Source organism: Mustela erminea, chromosome 3, assembly GCF_009829155.1.
Source record: "Mustela erminea isolate mMusErm1 chromosome 3, mMusErm1.Pri, whole genome shotgun sequence".
In the NCBI taxonomy this organism is placed as follows: Eukaryota; Metazoa; Chordata; class Mammalia; order Carnivora; family Mustelidae; genus Mustela; species Mustela erminea.
This window is the reverse complement of record NC_045616.1, coordinates 97,889,807-97,916,565: the sequence shown is the minus strand read 5'-3', so window position 1 is coordinate 97,916,565 and position 26,759 is coordinate 97,889,807. Positions and strand designations below refer to the sequence as shown.

Genomic DNA, 26,759 nt, shown 5'->3' with positions numbered 1-26,759 from the left:
AGAAGGGAATGTGAGCCAAGGAATGCAGATGGTCTCTAGAAGCTATTGGGGGAGGGGCGGGGGGAACCACAAGGAAATGGCATCTCCCTGAGAGCTTCCAGAGAGAAACTCGGGACTCCCAAAACCTTTATTTTAATCCAGGTAGACACATGTCTGGCTTCCGACCTCTGCAGAGCTGTAAGATAATAAATGTATGTGGATCTCAACATCTGTATTTGTGGTAATTTATGGCAATAGAAAACTGATATATAAGGCTTGGCTCTTTCCAATTAAAACACTTAAAAGAATTGGAGTAACAGTCTCACAGGGAAGGTCTCAGGGCAAGGTTCTTAACTAGGAAATAAAAGGATTTTCTCTTGATATCTGGATGTGAATTTGCATAATCTTTCTCACTGATGGCCACATATCCTCCCTCAGTTTACAGAGTTCATTAAGGATTGTCCAAATGCTGAGCACCCCACCGTTTTGCATTAGAATCTATTCATGCAGCTATGGTGACACATACATGATTTTTAAGCATAAAATAAAATGAGAAAAAAAAAAAAGAGGTGGATTCCAGCAAATATTTAAGCTCTGAAGCAGAAAATAATTCAAAATGTTATTATTCTCTAGGAAGCCTTGTACTCTGTTAAGCATACACTAGCAATGCAAGGCTTTAAAGTGCATTTTAAAGAAAAGATTTGGGTATGGGTGTGAATAGTTAATATCACTTACTATATGAAAGTAATCAAGCAAAAGTCTTGAGACTTTCTGAGTCTTGAGGAAATATTAATTGTAGAACTTCTGCATTACAAAGGAACTTAAAGATAAAATAAGCCAATATCATTCATTCCATACATAAATGTCTTTTTACTCACTCTTCTTGCGATTTAAAAATAAATTGCTCTAACAAATCAAGACAGAATTCTTAATCGAATGACAGTATCATGAATAATTCAAAAGCAGCAAGGAATTTTAGAACCAATGCATTGACGCATTTATAAAGCTAGCAAAACCTTGTCTGCTGTCTGTAACATTTCTCAGGTTAAATTGGAGAAAACCCACTTAGTGTTAGAATGAACATTTAGCACTTTCATCTCAGATAATGAACTGGTTAAAGAATTTGGTGGCAGGTTATTAAATACTTCACATTCACCAGAAGAATACAGCAGTGCGGTGGCAAAAATCCATCTGACTTGAATGTGATGCATTTGCTAACAGAGCAACCGTGTAATTGAAAAGCGAGTCTAGAAATGAGCAGGTTAGTACTGTGCCTTTTTCAGCTTTTTGATGGATGCAGCGTAGTTTTTAAGAAAACACCCCAAAACTTGACTTCGGTACAGCTGTTTCTCTAAGAGCAGGTGATTAAACATGACAATGTTTTTTAACTGTGAATGGACGTATAAGATTTGAGATTTACCAACTGAAAGCATGTAATTTTCAAGTACATCTGGAAATTACAGAAACAACCCTAGACGGTGTCAGTTCACAAAGGCATACTTTTGAACAATGTTTTGTCTGCACATTTGGGTTTCCTGCCTATCTAACTTTCCTTTCTTTTTTTCATTTCTGAAGATCACCAAGATTTTTAGCTTACTGTGGAGTATTCATAGTTGCTGAACTTATCATTTCAAACTAAGCATGACTCAGAATGCCCTCAATATTTTGCCCTGCAGCCTTTGGTTGCCTAAAGTTTACCTATTATTCTCTGACGTCCCTTAGCAGTCAGCTAAAATCAAGAAACTAGGATCTTCCATTCTGACAATTTTCCTCAGGAAAGTGAAGACAGCTGTTGGCTAGTCAGGCTGAAGCACTTGGCTTTTGAATATAAATGAAGTGCTTCTAAAATTTCAGTTCTTTCTTTCCTTATCTGTATTCATTCAGCAGCTGATGCAACTGTACTTCATCTTCCAAATTATTTGGCATTTTATTTTGTCTGCAGAATTGTAAAGTCAATATAGATCAGCCAAGAATTTTTAAAAGTGGCAATAAATGTCCTGAGACAAATGCAATGAATTAAAGGCTTCTGATGCATGATTCAGATTCAGTTTAGCTTTTAGGTAATTGCTCTTATTTGAAAGTCAAAGACGCCATCAGTGGGAACTGATACTTTCATTTGGGTGAAATCTGTAGTAATCTGAAACCACAAATGTGAACTACATTTACTATACAACATAAACATCAACACCTCCAGAGACAAAGGATGAGGGCTCCAGATAACAAACCAAGACAAATTTTGTGGAGGATGGACAGATCGCTCTGATTCCTTGGGGCCCCAGGATTCTGCATTCCCTTGAGATGCCTCAGTGCCTGGTGGGCAGCAGGTGGAGAAAAGGTCAGAATGAGCTGTGCCATTAATCAGTAGTATAGAGGCATGGTGGGTGACTAGGGGGTTGGGGAGGGGGAGACACTTGATAGTGGAAATGAGAAGAGCTGTGGATTCTGAGAAGATTAATGCATTCTGAACGAGAAAAATAACACTGGGGACTATGGGGACGGCTAACGTCTAAACTTTGGAAGGGGAGGTAAACCATGAGAGACTATGGACTCTGAAAAACAATCTGAGGGTTTTGAAGGAACAGGGGGTGGGAGGTTGGGGGAACCAGGTGGTGGATATTAGAGAGGGCAGGGATTGCATGGAGCATTGAGTGTGGTGCAAAAACAATGAATACTGTTACGCTAAAAAGAAATTTAAAAAAATTAAAAAATAAACTTTGAATTACTATGAAATCTGGCTCACCCTTGGAATGGTTTTATTTCTATAATTTCTGATAATCTGAATAAATTAAAGGCCCCTATACTTCCAAGTTTCTTCTCCAAAAGTTTTAAGTATCGATAAATTCAGTGGATATAGTAGTAGAGTCTGCAAATATATGTATTTTATATATATTTATATATATTATATATATATATATTCCTTTAGTAATGAATTGCAGACTTGTTCATTATTCAGTTTATCCAAGTAATTAGTGGTTCTGTATTTAAATTCTCAAATATGAAATAATCATACACAATCCACTCATTTCAGAGAGATGAAATGGATACTTAGCATTTCTTTGAGCATTAATAAAAATCTACTTCAAATTCCCATGATAATTGTCCCACAAGTGTTACTATTTCTTTTTTAAGATTTTATTTATTTATTTGACAGACAGAGATCACAAGTAGGCAGTGAGGCAGACAGAGAGAGAGAAGGAAGCAGGCTCCTTGCTGTGCAGAGAGCCCGATACAGGGCTCGATCTCAGGACCCTGGGATCATGACCCGAGCCGAAGGCAGAGTCTTTAACCCACTGAGCCACCCAGGTGCCCCAAGTGCTACTATTTCTGTTTTATGGTGTTTTAAAGTAAAAACCAGGGAGATATATTGAATATATTAAGTAGATATTTTTAAATGTTTGTTTAAAAATATAAATAAAGCATATTGTAATTTATTAATTTTTAATTGAAGTATAGTTAACACAATGTTACGATGGTTTCAGGTTCACACACAGTAATTCAACTTTTCTGTATGCTATGCTAAGCTCCCCACAAATATAGCTGCCTTCTGTCAGCATGCAATGATATTCCAGTGCCATTAACTCTAGTCCCTATGCTGTACCTTTCATCTTTGTGACTTATTCATTCTATAAGTGGAAGCTAGCCCATTTTAATTGACAATTGGTTAATCTAATTCATTTAAGGGAATTAATCAAATTCATTTTATCATGCTAAGATATTGGCAGAAATGCCCCTCTAATAATATTATGTTTTTATCCTGGCCAGTGTTTGGTATAATAAGTGAAGTACAATCAGAATTAGAAGATGGAGGAGCGCCTGGCTTATGCCTCTGCCTTCAGCTCAGGTCATGATCTCAGGGTCCTGGGATGGAGCCCTGCAACAGGAATCTCTGCTCAGCAGGGAACCTGCTTCCCTTCCTCTCTCTCTGCCTGCGTCTCTGCCTACTTGTGATCTCTCTCTATGTCAAATAAATAAATAAAACCTTTAAACAAAAATTAGAAGATGGGGCGCCTGGGTGGCTCAGTGGGTTAAGCTGCTACCTTCGGCTCAGGTCATGATCTCAGGGTCCTGGAATCGAGGTCCGCATCGGGCTCTCTGCTCAGCAGGGAGCCTCCTCCCTCCTCTCTCTCTGCCTGCCTCTCTGCCTGCTTGTGATCTCTCTCTGTCAAATAAATAAATAAATAAATAAAATCTTTAAAAAAAAAAATTAGAAGATGGAGAAGAGGAGATATTTGCTGATACAATTATCATATCTTAAAAAAGTGTTTATAAAATTAAAGGGGAAAAAGACCTCTGAGATTTGGCTGCCCAGATATAAACTACACTTAAAGAAATATGGTTATTCTGGGACTTTTTCAAGCAACAAAAATTAGGATCAGTTTTGCTATCAGAAATTTGTCAATAACTTCATTTTTTTAAGTGACAATTACTTCATTTTTTTTTTGAAGATTTAAAAAAATTGTTTATTTGAGAGAGAGAGAGCATAAGCAGGGAGAGGGGCAAAGAGAGAGGGAGAAGCAGACTCCCTTTTGAGAAGGCCCAGATAGGACTTGATCCCAGGACCCTGAGATCATGACCTGAGCTGAAGGCAGATGCTTAATCAACTGAGCCACCCAGGTGCCCCACTTCATTTTTTCAAAGTGAAAGATGGTCAGCATTCAAGAATCTGCATAGGCCACTATAAGGAAGTACATGTTTTCTGAGATTTGTTTCTTTTCTCATGTCCAAGAGAATTAAGAATTGCTTAGGCTTATTTGTCCCAAGGGCATAGATGACAAGTAAATGCAGTAAAGTTTGCCCTATGGTTTTCAGACTTGATTAAAGTGACTGGTGGAAAAAAATGTGTGTTGTGGTTGATAGACTTCTAAATTTAATGAAGAACAGCATAATTACAGCCAATCTTATGTGATGCTCTAAAAAAATATTGACAGTTTACAATGAGGATAACTTTGTCCTATTTATGACCTATAACATGGCTTAGAGATTATAGCTTAACTGGATCCTTTGATATAATTAAATATATATTTAGCTCTCTACCTAAAAATTGCTTGACAACATAAAATTGCAAGACAGTGCGCCGGGCTATTTTTTGTTTGTGTGTTTGTTTGTTTTAGTTTTCCTAAGAATTACTTATGTCTAAAGTCAAATACAAATTTTTTTCCAAGTAATGTCAGTTACAGACAAGAATAAAAAAATACTGTACTTTTTGTTCTCAAAAAAGGTCCTCTAGAATTTTAAATAGAGGCAACATTCAGGGGACTCAGAGAAGTCTATATCAGACAGACACTTGGAGAAACCACACTTACAAAATGGAGCTGTTTATCCTATATCAAATACAAGCAGAATTAAAATCTTTTACTAAGATTTGTTCACTTTATCACCTTTACTATCTTTAAATTCTTCTCTAAATTTTTCCTTATAGCACAAGTGGTAACTTGCGAAGAAGAGTTTATGTCAGTTCACAAAAAGATGTTTTGTACTGTTAATGGTGGCTTACAAATACGTTGTTTCTATTGAAATTGGGTTTGTTGGTGAAGGCTCAGCACTTGTCACTCTGATTACAGACTGAAGTGTAGTTCTCTCTCAGAGTGCTTTATTTCGATTGCACCTCATGACAAAGAACTCACCTTATTGTCTACTCCCACTATCACTTTACCCAAAGAGAGGCATGTGGGTGGTGAGGTGGGGGGTAACAGTGGTTTATTTCTCTTTGACATCAAAGTCCAGAAATGGTCGTAGATAACTGCCACTTACATCCCATTGTCCAGAACTAAAGGACAGGAGGGAAGAGGGGAGATGCACCCTTGATTTGGGGCAACCATGTGTCCAGATGAATATGAATACTTTATTAATAGGCAATAAGTGAAAAGTGAATCTGGGGGAACAACCGGCAGTCTCTTTCATACTCCACACCACATATTTTAACACTGAATTAACCATCAAATCTCTCATAGGAATTTATTTAATCCTAGTTGGACCCTCACCCAAACTAACATCATTTGTAGTTTTCACTACAGTATTTCTGTACTTCATGCAGAGAAAAAAATAAATTGGACTCAAGGATGGTACAAAGGAAAAAATAATATCTGTAAGCATCAGGTTACCTAGAGATTACAATAAGACATGCTCATGATAGAAAATTACTACATAAATAGATTTCACTATAGGGAAATCTCTTTTTTTTTTTTTAAGATTTTATTTATTTATTTGACAGAGAGAGATCACAAGTAGGCAGAGAGGCAGACAGAGAGAGAGAGGAGGAGGAAGCAGGTTCCCTGCTGAGCAGAGAGCCCGATGTGGGACTCGATCCCAGGACCCTGAGATCATGACCCGAGCCGAAGGCAGCGGCTTAACCCACTGAGCCACCCAGGCGCCCAGGAAATCTCTTTTTAAACTAAGTTGTTTATTTATTAAGTACTTGGCTCTGGTCTTTTTTTTTTTTTTTTTTTTCTAGCGACTCGCTGCAGGTTCTCAAAATACTACGAAGTGTTATATTAAAGGGAGAGGACTCGGTTAAAAAACTTGGCTTTGTTTGGGAATTCTAAAGCATGGCCAATTTATTACCATGCCAGAACATTTCAAGGTGCTTCACAAAAGATGCACAATTACTTACCAATTGTAATGCAATCTGTGGTCCCAAGATAAGATTGAAAGCAGAAGGAAACAAATGAGTCATTACAACTATTGGCTTCTATTTTTGATACGATTATAAAGGAATGGCCTGCCCTCAGTCTTAGCTGCTTCCTATGTGAATATGCACGAAGAATGTAGGTGTGGTAAATAAAACAGAAGAAGCTATTTTAATACATTTTCATAACATCTTGCACATACTTTTAAACTGAATTCATTGGATACAATCTGACCATCAAAAAATTACATTACATTAAAACTAAAAGAAAAACTGAAGACAGATCTTTCTATTTTCGCTAAAATAAGCTCCTGATTTGGAGTCTTCTACATTCCTTGATACTTGCGTTCTACATCGTATGATTTAAATGATTTATAGTGAAATTTTCAATATTTAAATGTTTTTCTTTTCCTTTTTAGTCAGTATTACTGGGTATACAATCCTAACACTTCCAGGTTTCTGGGCTTTGTGTAAGAGTTGGGGGACAATCAGATAAAGATTTTTTTTTTCTTCTAAATTATATGATTTTCTGACTTACTGTAGCCTCAAACAGAGTCACTCTCTGTTACCTTCCCTCTGATGGGCTCACAGCTTCATCGCTGATGTCTTGGCTTTCCTGGGCTTTGTATCCTATTGACTTAACTCTGTGTCTTTGGTAAGCAACACAAAAACCTGAAGGAATGCCTTGAAAAGATGACTAATGGAACAGTAAACACAAATCTGGGATTTCCAGTGAGGATATCATATGGTGAGTTTATTTTTATTTCAAACTAGGGATCTCTAGCAAATAATTCTGACAGTGAAGTTTAATAGAAATCACAAGTACTGTCCTGATGAATTCTTATACCCAGGGCTCAGTGCTTTTCTTTAGTGGTAATAACTATATCAATAGCTAACATTTATTGAGCATTTACTATGCATAGACACTGTTGTATGCACAGTATGCATACCTGAATTAAATCCTCACAACAATCTATAGGATAAGAATCATTTTCCTTCCAGTTTTGCTATTAAAGTAATGAGACTGCTAAAACGTGGCAGATGGGAGATATCCACACAGGCAGTCTTATTCCAGAGTCCATGCTCTTGCTCCCCACATGAATTCATTTTCTTCTCTTCTTCACAACCTAGTCATAGCTGCAAGAGATATTCCTCTTAAAAATAAAATGAAAGATATCTTGGAAGACTTTATAAGTGTTGTGGCTCTATTCGCATAACACTGGCTCGCTGCTTCCTTCTCAGATAACTACTCTCTACTCTCCTTCCATGCATAAGTCTACAGTCAAAGCACTAATCTGACCCTGTCTTCCAGACCACAATTTATTGATCCAAGAGTGCACACCTGACTCAAGATGACTCACTGGGACCTCTTCCAGAATATATAGAGTTGATTGAGGTTCCCGTTTTAGCTTGGCTATCTTCTTCAGTAGTGAATATATAAACTTAGAAGCTAATAGCAGTGGCCATTTTCTACCATAGTGGAATAATGAAGGAAGGGATCGAGGGAGGAAGCTAGGTGGGGTGTGTGTGTGTGTGTGTGTGTGTGTGTGTGTGTGTGTGTGTGTGAAGGGAGGGAGGGAGGAAGAAAGGAAATAAACTAGTGTGTGGTGAAAAAAAAATAATAATAATAATAATAAAGCAAAGTTTACAGAAAACCAAAGTCACTTCCTGGGTTTACTCTAGTGGACAGATTGCAAAACAGACCACAGTTCTTCATTCCCCTTCCTGTACTCTACTCTCTTCACTACATGACTTTGCCGCTCTTCCCATCAAGAGCTAGAGCCTAGTATCTCACCCTTTGAATCTGGACTGAACTTATGACTTGGTGAAAGTGACAGACTGCCAGTGTCAAGCTTAGATCACAAGAAGCCTTACATGTTTACACTTTCTCCCTTTGACCCCATCCATGCTTGGCTACTGAAAAGATAAGGACCATAGCTATGTTGCTCCATCCAAGGCCACCCGAACAAGCCAGCCCCCAAATCACATACCAGCTGACCAAAGAGATATGAAGCAACCTAGCTGAGATCATCCAGACCTCATTCAAATGAAAAGAACTACTAATCAACCCATACACTTACAAAGAATAATAAATGGTTATTACTACAAACCACAAATTCTTGGGTTGTTATGATACACCACTAAGTCTTGGTTGGCTATGCAGCATTAGCTGATATGGTTTCCTGCAGCACTTCTATCCACAGTTCTGATGGTCTGGATATACCCTGGCACCAAGGTTCCAAGGCTTGCAATTGAAGTCTTACAATAAATTTTCAAATTTGTCTTACATTTTCTCAGTTGAGTTTCTGTTACTTGCAACCAAAACCATCTTCAGTAAGAAAGGTCTCCTTGGATATGAGAATAGCAGATACAACATCATACCCTTACACACAGTCCCATAAGACGTAACTAGATCTGTGATGGTGCAGCTCAAGGATACTGGGTTACAGACCTAGGGGTCTGCTAATCAGCTTCTAGCAAAAAAAAAAAAAAAAAAAAAAAAAAAAAAAAAAAAAAAAAAACAGAAGGCAAATGAAAGATTCCAAAATATTTAATTCACAGAGCTGGTATAAAAGTAATGGAAGAGAGAAAATAGGGAAAGAACGGAGGTATAGGATGAAAACCAAGAAGAGTGACACCCAAGGAATAGAATCTGCCAAAATTCCTGGGCTGGGATTCACAGGCCTATACCTGTGAACAAATACTGTCATTGCTCCCTGAGATGGTGTCAGAAATGGGAAATCATAGATAAATCCCTTTCTCCCCTTTCCCTGATTTCCTGACTTCTAGTATCCCGCCAGTGCTTCCCATTAACAGTCCTGACTAGGACCCCACTGGCAAGGGGCACCAGGAAATGTAACCTGCAGACTTGCAGCTCTCTTGAATATTGAAAGAGCAAAAAAGAGCAGCAGCAGCAGAACTGAAAGCGAACAGACAGATGACCAGTTTAAGACACGTAGCAATAAACTTTAAGAGAAATGTCTTAGAATGTTGGTAAAGAATTCTTACAGTCGGGGTGCCTGGGTGGCTGTGGGTTAAGCCTCTGCTTTCGGGTCAGGTCATGGTCCCAGGGCCCTGGGATTGAGCCCTGCATTGGGCTCTCTGCTCAGCGGGGAGCCTGCTACCCTCTCTGTCTCTGCCTGCCTCTCTGCCTACTGGCGATCTCTCTCTCTGTCAAACCAATAAATTAAAAATAATAATAATAAATAAATAAATCTTTATTAAAAAAAAAAAAAAAGAATTCTCACAGTCAAAATAAGGTAAAAAGAAGCTGAGCTACCTCCATTCACGAATTTGCAGAAATGGCCAGAGAGTAGATTACCAGTGCTTGGTGTTGAAGACGAGTGGGTCTATTCCTGCATGTGTCCTGCACAATGTTCCTTGGGACTCTGACAGAACTCTACACTAGGGGAAGAGAAATCTGAAAAGAGATGGACATTGAATTTTGCCACCACCTGGTAAAAAAGAAATCAAGAAGATTAAATTTTATTTGGAGACATTAAAGAATGTGACATTACTTACAACCAGAGCATTCAAGTGAGACTCCTGCAGACTACAGGATGGTGGAATTCCGAGAAGCTTCAACACTTAATACAGTGCAGGATTCATAAGGAAACGAGGGATGCAGTGACACACCCAAGGACTGCACATTTCTCACAAAGCCAGGTGCACTGAATTCTGAACTTCCCACTGGACCATGAAGCCGCCACAAACTATCTAATAGAACATTAGCAAGAGAGGAGCGCCTCAGTGGACTCAGTCGGGTAAGCCGCTGACTTGACTTTGGCTCAGGTCATGATTTTGGGGTCATGGAGTTCTGCCTTAGGCTCCCCCCTCAGAGGGAAGTCTGCTTGAGATTCTCTGTCCCTCTCCTGCTGCCCCTCCCCACCCACCCATGTTCCCTTTCTCGATCTCAAATTAATAAATAAATAAACCTTTAAAAAAAAGAAAGAAAAGAAATAGATATACCATGAGCTCTACTCTAAATGCTTCAGTGTTGTGGCCCGATTGCTACTTTTAATTTGATGTTGGTAGGTTTTTTTTTTTTTTAATTATGTAACCAATATCTGAATATATTCTCATTGCAGACTTAAAAGTATACGTCTGCCTAAAGCATGACAATGGAGTTTCCCTTTGCCACCTCCATGCATAGTTAAGGCCCGCCTCAGAGAATGAGGGTAGGAGCCCAGACTACTAATGAAGAAACAAGAACCTTAAACTTGTACCGTTATTGAAAGTTGGCCAACTGAAACCTGGATGGAAAAGATAAAAGGCTATAAAACTGTCAAAGGCGTGAACTGGTTTTTAGTGTTTGTTCTGCAGGATTCAATGAACTTTTAGGCAGATTGTTTCTTTGATCTGAAAATCCTAAATAGGCCATTTAATTATGTGAGAATTCAGCTGATCCCTCATCTGAGTAGAAGATGTTTTGAGATGCTGAGCCCCCCAAATCTGAGTGTCCTAGTACAAAAAGATTCACTCAGGAGCCTGCCTCTATAGTGCTTTGTGTATGACAGGTGTTATTCTGTTTGAGAGAAATGATTTGTTTTATACATTTGGCTTGAGATCTTGCTGTCCTAAAAATATGACTTGTTCTTATATATAAGTGTGTACATTTGTTTTCAGGCTTGCTGACAGAAAATCAGGAGCTGTGGTCTGAGAAGCTGAAGAAGCAATTTTCTTTAGAAAATTTAAGATTTAGAAAATTAGAAATTTTAGAAAATTAGCACATGTCAGTGCTGCTTTGAGACCCATGAGATAGTTCACAGGTTTCTGAGCACTGTGAGATGGAAGATCCCTTTATGAAGGCAAGTGGCACCATTAGCTGTTAAGGGCAAGGCTCCTTTAGGGGCCATTATGACAGTGAACAAAGACCCAGGGAGAAAAGAGGTGGTGGACATCTAGAGATCAGAACAAGCCGAATACGCAATAATGAGAAATGATCAGATTATTCAGTATTAATACAATCCCAGTTTTTAATCACACTTATTAAAGCTTACAATATGCCAGTTATCATTTATGTAAATATATACCCTCTAAAATTTTGTTTTTTGAAAGGATATACACTGAAATTTAACACAGGCTATCTCTGGATAACAGGATTAAAATGCCTACGAATTCTTTTTTTGTACTTTTGCTTTTGTACATTTTCTATTTTTTCAGCAATATATGTGTATTAATTGCATAGTTTTTTAATATTTAAAAAATTACACCAAAGGAAGAAAACAAAAGAATATATACTACATTTCAGTTAAGATGAATACCTGCTTTGTTTTTTATGTGATAGTTTTTTGAAAAGCACATCTCTTACTTTCTGGAATATCACTAAATAAAATATAATTTCCATTCATTAGTGATTGGATTATCTAGAGCCCTGCATTTGGGTGTGTCCTGGTAGTTTGGTAAACATAGCCTTTTATACAGTCACTTGAGGTTTGGCCGTTTATCTAGTCCTAGGGGAAAATGACAGGACTCTGACTGGCAAAAAGGTTTTCAGGCCACTGAAATTACTTGTTTGGTCCTGTTTGCTACACAGTTAACACACCTGCAAGGTTTCCAGAGTTCCACAGAGTACTTAGAGAAAGAATAAACAAGATATCTATGTCTTCCTGTTTGCTCTGGCAGAAGAACATGTATCTGTGGAGTATTAAAGATGGACCTTTTATTTAAATACATGTAGGGTGACTTAGATATTGTCAGGCTCTAAAAATGTAGTTTATTTTTTTTTTTAAAGATTTTATTTAGAGGCATCTGGGTGGCTCAGTGGGTTAAAGCCTCTGCCTTCGGCTCAGGTCATGATCCCAGAGTCCTGGGATCGAGCCCCCACATCGGGCTCTCTGCTCAGTAGGGAGCCTGCTTCCTCCTCTCTCTCTGCCTGCCTCTGCCTACTTGTGGTCTCTGTCTGTCAAATAAATAAATAAAATCTTTAAAAAAAAAAAGATTTTATTTATTTGAGAGAGAGAGCATAAAGAGGGGGAGGAGCAGAGGGAGAGGGAAAAGCAGGCTTCCCACTGAGCAGGGAGCCTGAAGCGTGGCCTGATCCCAGGTCCCCGGGATCATGACCTGAGTTGAAGGCCAACACTTAACTGACTGAGCCGCCAGGCACCCCTAAAAATGTAGTTTAGAAATAGGGAACTTTATACTTTACATGAGTGAAATGAGTGAGTTATATGATATGTGAAATATACCTTAATACAGCTGTTTTTAAAAAGAGGAGGCTAAGGGCACCAGGGTGGCTCTGTTGGTTAAGTGTTTGACTCTTGCTTTAGGCTCAGGTCATGAGCTCCAGGTCAGGGGATTGAGCCCCCCATCAGGCTCCAACTGAGCACTGAACATGGGACTTGCTTAAGAGTCTCTCCCTCTTCTTCTGCCCCTACTCCCCTCCCTGCCCCAGGCCAGTTCACGGATGTGCATTCTCGCTCTCACTCACTCATTCACAAAAAATTAGAAAAATTAAAATAAAGGAGGCTAGAACACAGAGGTGACATACTGAAACAATAAAGAAAACACAATTCCCTGAACTCAATAATTATTTGCTAAAAGAATGAATGAATGAATGACAGCCTAAATAAAGAGATGCATTTAATTAATCTATTTTTAAAATAAGCATAATATGTATAATTTAGGGTAGAGAACATTGATAAAAATGACAGAAACTGCTAAACCCCAAGCCCTAAACTTTAGGAACATTTTAAGGAAGTCTCCATGCAAACTATAAAATTACAATTGATTTGTGACATTATTTCCAATGCAAAGAAAACAAAAAATACAGAAGGGAATCAGAGTTCTAGAAATGTAAATATACATCAAATTAGAAAGTCAATTTTTATGATCTGAGAATGACATGTGGTAGCCAGCCTCTACGACAATGCCCGGTGATGCTTACCTCCTGGTACCCATGCCTTACATACCCCAACCCCAAGAGCCGCACCCTCATGGTATGAAGTTCTGTGTGCCACAGCTGATGGCAGAAGTGATGGATTGCCAGTTCTGAGGCCAAGTCATACAAGACAATGTTGCTTCTACAAACCCTTGCCCACCAATTCTGTCTCTCAGATAATATGCTCCAGGGCAAAGAAGCTGCCTTGTCATGAAGCCCAGGTAGTGAGGCCTCCTGCTAAGAGCCACAAAGTGAGTTTAGAAGCAGATCCCCCATTTAGGTCAAGCCTTCAGAGGACTGCACCCCCAGTGGACAGCTTAACTGTTACTCCATAAGATACCCCAAGCCAGCCTGCTAAGCTCCTTCTGGGTTCCTGGCTCTCAGATACTGTGAGCAATAATAAACGTTTGTTGTTTTAAGCTACTAAATTGGGGGTAATTTGTTATGCAGCAGTAAATAACCAGCATAGTAGAGACTAAGACAACTGAAGAAAATGTAGAGAGCCCAGACTTATGTAACACTATAGACTTTTCTAGAAAATAGAACTGATGGAATTCTATTATACTTAGTTTGCCTTGGGCCTTTCATCCCATTAATTCCTCCCTCTTCCAAAGTTTCCAGCACATTCAACTGGAAGATTTCACTCTCCTGTAGAAGTATATTTCTAGTTGCATGATGAAAGTCCAGAGAAAATTCAGATTTACTTTAAGTTGGTCGTGATTTTTCTCTAAAAATGTTAATGTTCTATTCTTAAATACTAGATGTACTTTTCTTAGAATAACCATAAAATGCATTATGTGAGAAGTATGATTTTACATATGTTAATTCTAGAAAAGAACAGTTAACAAATTTTAAAACTCTCTTCCATGATTGAATTTTCTTATTCTCATGATGAATCAACAATGGATGGCATTCCAGTTCAATCAGAGAGTGCTCACAGAGGATGGTATCTCCTTTGTAGATGCATAGCTCAAACACATGTGAAGGTGCTATTGCCCACTGATGGATGAAATGAACTTGGTCTTAGAAAAATCTATTCTTATTAAAGAAAGAAAAAAAAAGAATTTCCTTTCCTTTACTGGCTTAACAGTGCCAATTTACTACAATAAGTGTCTCTTAATAAAAATAAGTGTACTGAGTAATAAGAATATGATGGTATTCATGGTTGGCCTCCGCAGACCTTCCTGATCGCCCCATCCTTCACGTGGCTATGGCTATAGAGTGACTCCTGGCAACCATGTTCATGAAAGGCCATCCCTTGGCCTCAGCTGAAGCGGTCAAGGTGAGCATCTGCTAAACCTGGAAATGGAATGGAGAATGGGGTGGGGCCACAAGAAAGGATTGGGAATGATTTCATTTTCCTCAGGACGGCTGGACCTGTGATGTATAAACTTGGTTGCTATGAGTGGCCATGCTTTTGTCGTATGTATGTAGTATGAAGCAGAGGGAGACTTTGGGGTGCAAAGGAGGTAATGAATCACAAATCTAGAGAATCATATACATAGGAGTCCAAAGAATGTTTCTAACAACTTTCTTGTCCTTGAGATCTTCAAGATACCCCTATGTACTTCTAATATAGTCGTTTTTTCTTGTTAAACTCAAATGGGTTTCTTGAAAACAAGAGTTCTAACACAGAAATTACTTAATGATATATTCTGAGGATTAATTGAGGAAATCAGGAAAGATTTAACTGAGAAGCTGTTGATAACAACATTAAAAACACTAAATATTTAACAAAAACAGATTAGTACATCCATAATATACCCAACACAAATTGCATTATATGGTATTATTAGGGTAGGACTACATGTTTATGATACATGTTAATGAAAAAAAACAAGTTTGGAAAGGTTATGTTTTATATGATCACATTTTTGTTTTTAATTGTTCATATATAGGCATACAAAATTATGGCTTCATATAAACAACAATGTCAATAGTGGTTCTCTCTAAATGGTGGGATTGTAAAAAATTTTTTATTATCCTTCTTTCTTAAAAAAAAACCAACACAACAACAACCTCATTATCAGTGAGGAACTTGTACTTCTTGTACCTTAAGAACAAATAAAGTTTCATGCCAAGAATAAAATTAAAATAATAATGTATAATGTTTGTCAGTCTGCAAGTTAAGTAAGTAAAACTAAAAGCTGTAGAAGTGGACCCCTGGGTGGCTCAGTTGGTTAAGCACCTGCCTTCAGGTAAGGCCACGATCCCAGGGCCCTGGGATGGAACCCCACACTGGGCTCCCTGCTCAGCAGGGAGCTTGCTTCTCCCTCTGCCCCTCCCCTGCTTCTACTAGTGCGCTGCTTGCTCTCTCTCTCTCTCAATTAAATAAATAAAATCTTTGAAAAAAAGAATATTTGTCAAAATTAAAAGACAGAAAAGTGAGCAGTGGCTTAATATCAATTAAAACCAGATAATACAAGGATCATGAAAAGAGGAAACAACAAACAATGAAACAAATCCTCCAGCAAATGAATTATAGTTTGACTCAGTTAAACTGTAAAGAAAAACAACAGGCTTATAACAACTAATTGGATAAATAATATGCGGTTGTAAGGCTCAGTTATGCTCTATGGGCAATTAACCGCTGTCTCAAATCTCACTCATTCAGTAAATGTTGGATCCAAAGTGTTAAGTTCAACAGATAACAAACATATCCTGGAGGGCTGATGTATGCTAAACTAAGCACACTACCATTAACTATTAAAGCAGATGGTTGGGAAGGATCAAAAAGAAAATATTCAATGAAAAAGTAGAAAATGATCAGATTGCATATTGAAAACATTTTTGCAGAGACAGATTATCTAAACCATGACTCACTCAAATATAAAACGTTAATATCAAACTCTCTCTCTAAATACCTGCTTGGCATCTCACCCCTTCTAACCTGTGTTCTACCAGAGAACTTTAATCACAAGATGGGGTTGGCAGTATTTCAGAAATGCTTCTCAACAGCACAAAAACCTTTTTTTGGAAACTAGGATTAGCTTAACACAAATATGGGTATGTAACAGTAGGCACTGAGTTATGCCATATTTATTCAAGTGGAATTCTTCCAATATTTTCTGGAAGAGAAGTACTTTTCAATAATGCCATTCTGTAGACCAACATCTTAGAGAAAGTGCTTAGAGTATTCATCTTTTTTTTTTTTTCTAAATGAGTGTTCTTGAGAATAAAAAGGTATCAAAATGTGAGAGTAAGATAAATCTCAGAATTTCTATGTGATTAATTAATGATTTCAATAGTGTTTATTTAGAAATAAAATAAGCTCAGGATTGTTTTTAATAGGGAAATTAGCTCCACTACCTTTTGTCCATTCTTTACATCCTGGAAACTTAGTTCCCATTGCCACTCATTAAGGAGTCAACTATCTCCAGCAACGTTATCTGTACATTACTCCATCTGTATGACTGTCCTCCTCACCTTTTTTACTATGTATTACTGTGTGTTATCTATTTTCATCTTAAACCTCTTCAGTCTGGTCTCTGACTTGATGGTGGAATTGAAATGTACGTTCTCTCCACTCACCCACCATTACCCATAACACTTAACTCTTCTATTTCCTAAGTGCCAAGTAGCTGCCAATTCTTTTTCTTGTTAGCTCCTGAAATCTGGTAATTACTAGAAATTCAGTCTATTGCCCATTGGTCACCTCTTCATAAAGTCTTCTTTTAGAGAACTCATTCACTCACAAGATTTCAACTCTCACTTGATTCCTAAAACTTAGCTCCCATTGCCTGCTGACCAATGCCATTAAATTATGGCCTATCTAGACTAGAACCCATCATCCTGCCCACCAAACTGACTATTCTCATTCTTCATTTCTTTATTAATAAGTTCTATCAATTCTTTCATAGAGCTTCTGATATCCAACTCTCAATTGCTCTTTGCAATCATCTTTCTTCAATTATGGTCTCTTGTCTAACAGTGGGTGTCTCAAAAGAAGAGCTAAGACATAGGCTTGCATATCACTGGAAAGTGCTCCCAAGAAGCACAATTGAAAGCCTGGGGAAGTGGGACAAAGAAGCAAGGTCATTCAGTTCAAAGATAACTTACTGAATTGGCCACCACTATAGATAGCTGGTATCAGTTTTTACCAGGATGTTCTAATGACCTTGTGAAATGCATCTCTGAAAATCCACAGGGGAGATAAAAGGAGGAAATATTTACTTATAAGCTCCTGTCCCTCACTGATTAAAAATGACTCTACTGGCAAAAACTCCCCTGCACTTTCTGACTGCACATGCATATATATGTGCAGTTCTGCTGGACTTCCCTAAAGCATTAGAGAAGCTCTGGGAAAGAAGTGGCAGGTAACTGTTTCAAGCTTATGTGAGTTTTGTCCAGTTGTACCTAAAAGACATAGCACAGAAAGAACTGGGTAACTTACAAAAGGAATATGATGTATGGTATGACTTCATTGTTATATATGTCTCTTACCAATGGGAGTAATATAGTCATTGGGAGTCTAAATGTCTCAGTGGCATAAATCTATTTAGTAGGGAATTCTACCCATAACTACTATCAACTTTCCATCTCCACCCCCAATAATGATGCAAAAACATTCCCCACCCACTATTTTTAAACCTTGTATTTTGAACTATTTTCTGATGCTGCTGCTATATTCCCATTATATTATATTCCCAATATATTCCCATTATATTCCCAATATATTATATTCCCATTATTCTGGTTTTCCTTAAGACTATGGCACATCTGTGTAGGAAGTAGGAAGTTTGACCAGCTTGCTGGGCAGTCCCTTGCTAAAGAAATAAAGAAAGTGAGTGAACTCTCTAAAGTTGGAACACTGGACTCATTAGCTCTCACAGTCCAGCCAACTAACCTAAACTTTTAGACTGTGTGTTGAAATAGTTTACCCTTGGATCCAGGTCAAATCATTCAAGTAACTTAAAGTTGGTTTTCGTCACATTTATTTATCTTTATGTCCTACAACTAAGACATTTTTTACATTCCCTTCTCTAATCTATTTCATCAAGACGGGTTGGAAGAAGTTGGCCAGTTTTGTATTCAGTTCAAGTTATCATGACCCTCAAACTATGTATATGTCCAACACATCAATGGTGTTTGTTTATAGAGTGTTCTAAAAATGAGAGGAGATAAAATAAATTCACCTTTTTTATCTTTTGGGTACAATATAACATCCAAAGAATTTTTCAAGCTCTTTATTTTCTGGTCAGTGGTTTTCAAAAGTTGAAGATAAAGTTAGCAGAATAACTCCTCTGGCAGAAATCTGGGGAGTTCTTTTGACCCAAAATAAATGTCCTTAATGTTTTTAAATGAGAAAAGTTTGAGAATTTGAAAAATGTACTTATTCACTTAACAAATATTCTTTTGAGCACACTATTGTGAAAAAGTACTATAAGATCTTGTTCATCACTTTAAAAGCTGGTGTTTATTTTTCTGATTATAAAATACTAAATATACTCTTACAAAACAAATAAACAAAAATTCAGAAATATAAAAGTACCTGCAATCACTCAGTCATTCAACGATAAACATTTTTAACCTCTGATGGCTGTTTCTATTGCTTCTTTGGTGGTGTCCTCTCAAAAACACTTTCACAGAAACAAATCAAAGGTTAAAAAAATTCAAGAGTCTCTACTCAAATAGACTCTGCATTTTCTAGGTACTGGGATTATGTCTTACTCTTCATGGTACCCACCCCAAGAACTGACACATACTAAACAGTAATAAAAGTGTTCAGGGGGACAGTTCCTGAGTCTCATCAAAATCTATGCCAAAACGGAATATATTAATAAGCGCTATTCTTCATAATGCCTGCTGTTAAAGAGACATCTAGAATGTTCAGTCACATTAACTCTTTCTGATCATGAAATGATATTCACCAACCTTAAATAAAGTTTCTCTATGTTCACCACAATATGATAAGCTTTGGCACTAAATGAAGAGTGGAATTTGTTGGTACAGGCAAAAGAAAGTCTATACTTCTGTGGTTATTGAAAATCAGGAACCTGGTATCCTTTGGAGCACATATGGTGATGGTATCAAATTATTGTGGGGTTGTTGTTGTTGTTGTTGTGTTGTTTCTGGTGTCAGATTCTTTTTTTTTTTTTTTTTAAGATTTTATTTATTTATTTGACAGACAGAGATCACAAGTAGGCAGAGAGGCAGGCAGAGAGAGGAAAGGAGGCAGGCTCCCCGCTGAGCAGAGAACCTGATGCAGGGCTCCATCCCAGGACCCTGGGATCATGACCTGAGCTAAAGGCAGAGGGTTCAACCCACTGAGCCACTCAGGTACCCCTGGTGTCAGATTCTTAACACTCTTTCATCTCAGCTCAACCAGAGTAAGGTGAAGATTTATTTATCATACCAGTGGCCAATTTTTCACATATGATAAAAAGTGACTAAAGTACAATCAGACTGTTTTAATATAGAATATTTTCCCTCTAAAATTTAGTATTAAAAGGGACATGCTAGCATTGCCTGGCTAGCTCAGTTGGTAGAACAAGTGACTTGAACTCGGGGTTGTAAGTTTAAGCCCCATATTGGGAATAGAGATAACTTAAAATCTTGAAGAAGAAGAAGAAGAAGAAGATAGAGGAGGAGGAGGTGGGGGAAGAGAAAAATTAGCAGCAGTAGTAGTAGTAGTAGTTTAGTAGTAGTAGTAGTATGGGAAGAAGGAGGAGGAGGACATGCTAGTCAATTCATGGGAAAGAGTACCTTTCCACTTCTCCATTTTTGCACCCTCAGGACATGAAACAAATATTTCCCATCTCCTGAAAAGGGTGGAAGTGGGTCCCATGTTTGTATAACTAAGTTCTTTTTGCCCTTAGTGAAATGAAACTAGTTTTTATGTTGATTTTTGGCTATTGTTTTAATATGTAATCAAGCTTTACCATGAAAGAAAAGAATGGAACCTTTGAGTTGAGAAATAAAGAAGTAATAGATCTGATATGGAGGCCTAAGTGGCAATAGGTAGCAGTACCAGTTATTGAAATAGGGGAGGTAGAAAAGCAGATTTGAGAAAGCTGAAGAGTCAGGAATTCTGTGTGGCTACTTGATGTCTCTGATGACAGAATTCAACCCTGTGTCCCTGGCACTACTTTGTTTGGCTGAACTTCTGCCTTAGTTTTGGTTCTCATTCTGCTCTGGTACCCCATTAGAAGTAAAAAATCCTGCTTAGCAGTGCCCAGCTCCTTTACTGGGGCTTGGCATCACCTCTACCCTAGAATGGCAGGTCAGCAGGGATGACAATCATATAGAGACAGGCTATCCAGGTGTTACTTCTGGTCTGTCTTCCAAAGCCAAATAGCTGCTTTTTCTAGAATCCATGTTGAGCAGCTTTTATATGGAACCCTCTATACTAAAATGATGGATCATCAGTCTTTTAGAAGTCAGGGTCCGGGGTGCCCGGGTGGTTCAATCATTTAAGTGTCTGCCTTTGGCTCAGGTCATGATCCCAGGGTTCTGGGATGGAGTCCCACATTGGGCTCCCTGCTCAGTGGGGAGTCTGCTTCTCCCTCTTCCTCTGTCCCTCCCCCCCCCCCCCACTAGTGCCCTTGTGGGCACTCTCTCTCTCTAAAATAAAATAAAATAATAGAAGTGAGACCTCTTCCTGATCTGTCTGTCTTGTAAACATTCAGTTTTGTACCTGTGAGTTCTAAGATGGCCAGTTGTTCAGGTAAGAAGACTAATTTTCAGACTTTTCATCTGTTAGCTGAAGAAAATAAGATGCTATGGGATACACAGACAATAATATAATTAAAAATAATCATCAAGATCTTTAAGATCCCATCAGGCAGAAGAAAATATATATTTTTGCCTCAGTCACTAACTAGTGGTAGTTTTCAATAAGAGGCACCTCGGTTTTAAATAACATATCTGAAAACTGAACAAATGCCACTTTTTAAAAATAAGCCTCAAAATGACAAAGTATGGAGATAGAGTTATCAAGTTAGTTGAATTACACAGTCAACCACTGGAGTAATTCAGGCTAATTGACTCCATAACCCCTCCATTATCTTGGCAATTTAGAAAAATGAGTGGTTCCTATCCTGAATTACCCAAGAAACTATGGTTGTAAACCTGAGCCATTATCCTTCTATTGTAAATGATGTTCTGATTTGGGCTGGCAATATTTTAAGTGACATTTTAGGGTACAATTTCTTTCTTGGGGGATAGAGAAAAACCCAAGAAAGAGGTCTTCTACAACCCCATGTCTTATAACAAATGCCAGGCACACATTCCCCATCCACAAAGCCCAAGACAAAAGCTGATGTCCATTCTGACATTTCATAGTTCCCATTCTAATTCTCAAATATGAAAAGACTTAACTAAATGAAAATAACTGGTTTTAAAACAACATACTGCTTTTTTTAATTGAATATATTGAAAAATTTGTTAATAATCATATTTCCTATATCTACCAAACTAGTTCTTTCTTACGCATTTTGCCAGGCTATGTGCTCAACTAAATGGATATTGATCTTATTTTACTCCAGTTGACTGTAGAATCAGTGAGGAGTTCTTAGCTCTAGAATTTACTTCTCCTGGTGGCCCAACAAATATAAACTTATCAGTTTTCAGGGATGGCATTAAATGTTTTCTTGTGGCAATGCTGAATACAAAAAGGAATAATGTTCCATGTCAATGACCAACTCAAGTGTTTTATAAATGCATTTTCATAAGTAAGATACAGCTTATATTTTTAGAAATTAGTAAATAATTATATTTATATATCTATACCAACTGTTTAATATCATAATAAATAAAACATTTATTGACCAATAAAATAGCAATTACTGATGCAACATAGTGAGTTAATATGCATGCTTATATTTCACTGCATTTGTATACGGAACAGCTAAGGTATTTTTATTATGAGTAATGCTTTCCCAAGAAAAGTAAACCAAATATTTATCCAGGGAATTTAGGCAGCAGAAGGTAACACTGGCTAATTATATGTCTGAGAGAAGTTACTTATCTTCCTGCAAGCAGTATACCCCCATATGCATATCTTCTGACCTACCTTAACTATATTAAGATTTTGTTCACACCAACTTCATGAAACTTCTGTAGATGTCCATGACATTATCGAATGGCAAAAAAAGATATCTATTGGTAAGATGCATCTTCTCCACTAACCCATAGTGAGTGGCCCTATAAATGCTAATCATTTATAAACAACTGATGATGTAAGAGGATTACAAAAACAAATACACCATTTTTCTTTTTCTCCTCTGAGGAACAAGAAGCCAAATGAGATGAAGAGAATATGAAAACAAAACAAAGCAAACAAACAAAAAACCCTACAGACAAATAAAAACAAAAACAAAACAAAACATAAAAACACCTTGAGGGACACCAGAGAACATCCATGGGAAGTCAGGAAGAAATTAGGGAAAAAAAGATTCTTAAAAGATGTTTGTTTTCTAAAGCCACCCAAATTATTTAGGACAATTGCAGTGAATTCTATGGCAAGTTTAACAATCAGTAAGAAATTGATTTGGGAAAGTTGGGTTGATTTATGAGCAAAAAGTGGTGTATCAGCAACTGAATACAAGAAATGCTGATCCAGGAATTATGCAAGCCAGCTGAGATCTATGCAAAGGGTCAACATTTGTACTAAAAAAAAACACCATAATTTCCCACGTGCTACCAGAGGCAAGGCCTAAAGTCTAATTTTCAAATATCAATAATAAGTTGCAAGTTTTACTTGGAATGCTGTGCTAAGAGCTTCACCAAATTTACCCTGATCATTCTCACAGCACCCTGTGGGGATCACGAGCTGGTATAAAAATTATCTTAAACCAAAGACATTTGAGATATAACAGATACAGGAAGAAGACTTTTTGGAGATTCTCTTATCTAGCTTAAGGCAGAAACTTCTGGGAGTGAGGCTGCCATAAATCCCCTTGCAGGGGAATTTTACTGGCTGGAAAGAGGGCTGAGAAGACCACTTGCACCTGCATAAACAAATATTAGCACAGACTTTGTTATCTCCCATTTGCTCCTCTAGAAACCCATCTGTTCTTTCCATTAGAGTCTCTTCTCCCTCCTTCTTTCCCCTTAATAAGTTAGATGTTTAAACTCCTGTCTTTAGTTGTTTGGAGTCACATCTCTGCTCCCACTGCATAGGTGAATAAAAGTTGACTTTTCTCTTGCTATTCTGTCTTTTTTCAGCTTCATTCACAAGTCCCCAGTTAATGAACACAAGAGGGTGGAGGAAAGTTTTTCCTCCAAGGAACCATAAGAAGCAAGTAAATCTCATCTTCATCGTGGACATGTGAAAACAGACTCAGAGAAACTAGGAAACTTGCTCAAGTTCATTGAACCCAAGGAGTCATGATTCAAATACAAAGCTATATTGTCCCATGGTATATACACTCGTAAAATGCATTAAGTTGTTTATATTGGATCTAAAGTCTCTACTATCCCATGTGAACTGTCAAATCATAGAAGCAATTCTTCCAAGACCCTACCATCAGTGTCTTAATTCTGAATGTTTTGGTATTCACTGGAGAGGATATTATTTGGGTAACTATAAAGTTTATCCAAATTATTTGGTGAAAGCAAGGATACATGAAGCATTTAATTTTACTTCCTCCTCAAACTGGTTTCTAAGGTTAACCATTGGAAGAAATTCCTTACATACAATTGGAAAACTGACTCAGGGTAAAAGAATCTAGCATGACTAAGACTTGCATTTGTCACACATGGGTAATGAGGAAGTTGAGCAGACAAACACAGGACCTAGATCCACCAGAGACCAATGTCTCCTCACCCTTAGGTATGTCCTAACCTTGCAGGGCTGAAGAAATGGCCCTAGGATGGCTGTTACTAGCAGACCGTCCAGGGGTCTTTCCAGTAGTGGCTGGTCATTCTCTATGACCAGCCCGGGTCATGGAGAATCAGTTGCAGCTCCAGGATGAGGATTAAAGGAGGAATAGCCTGGGGAGGAGGAGGGGAAGTGGGATGTCAGTGCCTAGATGGAAAAGACAGTCCCCTGTGATGGGCACGGGAAAGCAAACCACCTATAAAACTCTATAGAGTAGTTAGCACCAGAGACCTAACCGTGTTACAAGAAGGTAGGATAAATATCACTACCACCCTCCACTGAAAACAATATGGATGAACTAAAAGGGATAGATTTCCGGGATATTTTTTAAGTCAAGTTACAGAACCAAATGACAATATTTTTGTTTTTAAAAACCCATAAGGTGGAATGAATTTTCTATGGATTAAATAGATATGTCCATCTGTAAATAACAGTAAAAGACCTGGAAGGATATTGTGGAAGTAAAGAAAGACCACCAAAGGAGAACAATCAAAGGATATTTAGTGAGAGCTTGCAGCTGCAAGGGAGTTAACTATCATCACTGGTGTTTGGCAGAGATGCAAGGACAGGACAGGCAGTGGTGAAGAGTGGTGGAAAGAAGTGTTACAGTGAAGAAAAAAGAAAACAAGCTTCAGATATGTTGTGATTGCAAATCATTGGCATGGGAAGCTAGAGACAGACTAACTACAAGTCAGGGGTCATATGTGACTGGTCTGGAGAGCATATTTGGGTTGCTCCTGTGTTGGAAGCTGACCATGATTGATCAAGCTTCTGAGATTTCTGGACCAGTTGCTGCAGATCTTGTGGTTTGGCTTATGAGCCTGCTTGTTGCAGAGGTTGTGTATCAGAGTTCTATTTATATATATAGTCTGGCCCTTGTTTGTTTGTTTATTTAGTCTCTCAAAATGTGCCAGACTGATATTAGTGGTCTTAAAAGTCTAAATTCCTTCTCTGTAATGGTTAATTTTTTTGTACAAGAAGAATACATTTACTCATTTTCATACTTGTATAAGTTTTTAAAAATTCTGAAGCAAAATGGTAGAATGATGGTGATTGTCATTCCTAAGGCTCATGATGGGTCCCATTCTTATCCTACAGTAGAGAGAAATAAGACATTAAGAAGTTAACCTTCCCGGGGCGCCTGGGTGGCTCAGTGGGTTAAAGCCTCTGCCTTCGGCTCAGGTCATGATCCCAGGGTCCTGGGATCAAGCCCCACATCGGGCTCTCTGCTCAGGAGGGAGCCTGCTTCCAACTCTCTCTCTGCCTACTTCTCTGCCTGCTTGTCATCTCTGTCTGTCAAATAAATAAATAAAATCTTTAAAAAAAAAAAAAAAAGAAGAAGTTAACCTTCCCAAGGCCTCACTGTTGATGAAAAGCAGACAGAATTTAATTCCAGATGTATCTGATCCTAAAAGTTACTTTTCACTGTGTCATGCTGCTGCATACAAAAGCATAGTGAGTCTAACATTAAGAGAGAACAGTTACTACCACTCACAAAGGGTAAGCATGGACATGTTGGACTAGCACAATAGTAGCATCTGTTATACAATATTAGAATCTATCTATCAATATGGTATTAGAACTCAGAAATGGTGGCAGCCCTTTTTCATATTGAGTTTGTAAGATTATCTTATCATAGCCTTGGATGAATTATTACAGTCTGATCCTTTATATTTCCAGAGGAGTAGCTTCTGCTTTTGAAAAAAACAGCATTTCAAATGCAATTATAACCCATGAGAAAACAGGATAGTATGGAAACTTTATGCATTTTTCAAATAATTCCTTTCAGAGAACAATCAATCATCTATATTGCTGATGAACTAATGTGTACCAGTAGGTTCTAGGAGATGCTAATGAATCCACTTCTTGTTGGTTTAAAGCAGAATGTGAACCACTTTCCTTTTTTATGTGCAAATAGAGTTAACCTCACTTCGATTATCTTGTTAATCAAGAGTTTATAAAGGTGTTATATTTACCTCTGGCTTAAGAAGGGCAAACCAATACTTGAAGGGCTGAACTCCTCTTTTTTAAAATCTTTAATTGGAATCACAGGTTATCACGACCTATGAATTAAAAAAAAGTAATTTTTACATTAAGTAACTGTAGCACTCACTTGAGACAATAGATTAATATCTACAAATATTTTTTTCTATTTTTATGTCTTGAATATTAGCTCACTGATTTACACAATAATCCCAAGGTTCACAACATGAAATACCACATCAAAATCATCTGGAAAACTTAGAAAAGTATTATCAATGCCTTCCCCTCCACCACACACATCCAAAAACTTCTGATTTAACTGGTCTGGAGTATCTGCATCAATATTTTTTAAAACCTCACCAGGTGATGCTAGCAGGCAGCCTGAGTTGAAAAGCACTGCTTTAGACCAAAATGTTTATTATGAAAAGGATTTCATGATGCAGTCGTTCAGTCAGTTTGCCAGTGTCCAT

The 26,759-nt window shown here is 37.8% G+C and overlaps 1 long non-coding RNA gene across 1 annotated transcript in view; it reads right to left on the bottom strand.

Annotated features, from left to right (window-relative positions):
* LOC116586637 overlaps positions 1-26,363 on the bottom strand; it is a 228,083-nt gene extending 201,720 nt beyond the window's left edge. Inside the window, exon 1 of the long non-coding RNA XR_004284092.1 lies at positions 26,283-26,363. This is a non-coding gene — a long non-coding RNA (uncharacterized LOC116586637). The remainder of the gene's footprint in view (positions 1-26,282) is intronic.
* Positions 26,364-26,759: the final 396 nt, after the last annotated feature.